The sequence below is a fragment of the Drosophila suzukii genome, chromosome 2R (assembly GCF_043229965.1).
Source record: "Drosophila suzukii chromosome 2R, CBGP_Dsuzu_IsoJpt1.0, whole genome shotgun sequence".
NCBI lineage: Eukaryota > Metazoa > Arthropoda > Insecta > Diptera > Drosophilidae > Drosophila > Drosophila suzukii.
This window is the reverse complement of record NC_092081.1, coordinates 10,505,295-10,507,831: the sequence shown is the minus strand read 5'-3', so window position 1 is coordinate 10,507,831 and position 2,537 is coordinate 10,505,295. Positions and strand designations below refer to the sequence as shown.

The 2,537-nt window shown below is 41.0% G+C and overlaps 1 protein-coding gene across 2 annotated transcripts in view; it reads right to left on the bottom strand.

Annotated features, from left to right (window-relative positions):
- Positions 1–2,537, bottom strand: part of RpS23 (ribosomal protein S23) — a 107,801-nt gene that overhangs the window by 91,700 nt on the left and 13,564 nt on the right. The gene's annotated exons all lie outside the window — the stretch shown is intronic.

Genomic DNA, 2,537 nt, shown 5'->3' with positions numbered 1-2,537 from the left:
CACGCTTCGAATTGGAAATTTCAGCTAACTGTAAACTAGGGTTGCCAGGCATAAATAAGATAATTAAATGGTCACTTTAAGATATGAGGAGGGTGTCTTTGCTGGGTTAGCGGATATACACACCTGTTTAGGCTAGCGGATGCACCCTCCCGATTGTTATCGATAGCACATTATCGTTCCGGCAGTGCTGCCAGATATTTATACTTCTTTTTTTTGCTATTTGGCGCTACTTTCAAAATCTCTTGCTCCAGGAAATAATACGTTATTAAAACAGCGAAACAGCATCAAGTTTTTAAAGCTTGTGGTAGTTGATCAATGTTGCCATACATCCAAAAACTCATATTGCCTGCCTTGGCGCCACTTTCAAAACCGGTTGCACCATATGGCGGTGTTTCGTTTCATTGGTTCTTTTCGTTTTATTGGTTCAATGTAACTCTATACCCCCGACAGACGTCCTTCCTTGTGAAACTCAAGTAGCCAAAGGAAGCTACAAGTTCAGCGTAAGTTCAACTCACATGTGGGGCTTGATGGAAGACCACCGGCAAATGGCATGTTTTTTGGGCTCGGGCTGTGTTTAAATCTATGACTCGTTATTTCCATAGTTTTGTACAACTTTTTAGCTAGAACTTGGCCATTTAGATTTGCAACTCATAGAGATTACAACATCCGCTTACAACTTGGGTGGTGGGCAGATAAATCAAAACTAAAAACCTGCCCAAAGAAATAGAGTTTTTCCGGGAAGGTAGTAATACTTTACTTTAGTATACCCAACACTTTCCACACATGACACATGAACTTGTCCGGAGACAGTGGCTCCATTAATAATTTTCACACGACCGGCAAAGGGGCCTTGTGCCATGTAAATTTTACAAGACCTCTTCCACTTTTTCTGTATTTTCTGGGTTGCGTAAGCTGATACGTTTAGGTTTTTTTTATGCAGCACCATAATTATATTCTTTATATTGTTTATGGGGTAACAAGAACTGGAACAACAACAACATCGTGGGTTTCTGTGGTTTTTGTTGTTACCGTTTTGGTCACTTTACAAATAGTTGAGGAGGAAAAAAGCTCGATGGGGATCTCTGCAGTTGGCTATGAGCGGGTGACTTGGCAATCAAACCGGTTGTCCCTGCTCCACGGCTCCGTCTTTGCCTGTATTCGTGTGTGATTTATAGTTACGCACAAGCGCGCAAATCCAATTAGACGAACTGGCTGACTGACTGGCTGACTGACTGACTGGCTAACTGACTATCTGACAATCCGAAGCATGGCCCGCAGCAAATGCCACCAGGTTATAGGACGGCCGCTGGTTCGATTCGATCTGAAGATCTCGGCCCAATCTCCCCCAGGCACTTCACCACAGTTGTCATTGGCCAAGAGCAAAATATTGGCCCAAAAGTCACCATAAAATGTTTCGAATTTCTTTACCATTTTGTATTATTGATTGCTTCTTTCATATTCTAAGATTTTATCAATATCCAGGCAAGGAATTTATCTTCATTTAAATTAACAAAAAATGTTTGTATTATATAACAATGTCACCATTAAGTATTTAACTTTGTAAGGAATGGATCATAATAATAATATTCGTAGCTTTAAAATAAACATTCTTAAAAATAAAATATAAGCTAAGTTAGAGAATGAATGATAAATACATTTACGAGTACGTTTACTAAAAAGAAATTTCTAATAAATATTTTCTAGGGGACTTTATTCGGGTTTTAGATAGGAGGTCCATTGTTTAGCCTAGGAAGATTAAGTTATTTTTGAGAAAACCAATTGACTTCCTTTATTATGTGCATACATAAAGTCAGCTATTACCCCATTTATCTGTCTTTTACTGTACAATAAAAGATACAAATGGGTCGGGAGACTGTATCTGTTTTTGATGTTTACATCATCGCCAATGGCGGAACTTCAGTAGTGCCCCGGCCACACAAATGTCGTCCATCGTCCATCGTCCACCGTCCGTCTTTGTTGCATTTTTCAAAAATATACACATTCGAAGAGCGAAAGAAAAACGAACTGCAGCCGCATCTTTATCTAAAAATTGAATTGAAATGTATGTCATAATACCTTTGGCATGCCGGCCAGTTGCTTGACATTAAAAATGCGATGCCCCAAAGCCCCCTCCCCGACAGCCCCTTTTGGCCAGGAAAAAACCACATATGGCTGAATGCAAATTTACTGCCATATGGAGCAGAAAAGCTGATGACGTAGTCATCGTCTCACTGAAATTGAAATGCAACTCACATTTGGGGCCCGCTCCTAGTAAAACATTTTGTGCTTTTCATTTTTTCGCAAAAGGGCCCTGGTGTTTGGAGGTTTCTGTTGTTGTTTCCCACGTTAAATGGGTCTCCAGTGCTATATCGCTATATCGAGATCTGGGTCCCCATCCCCGATGAGGGAGTGTTCCACACGTTCCGCACACCTGAATGCTTAAACAGATCGGACCTGGCGACGGAATCGGAATCGGAGTCCGGATAACCGATAACCTTCGGGTGATTTCGGGGCTTTTCCTATGGAAAGTCAAGCCG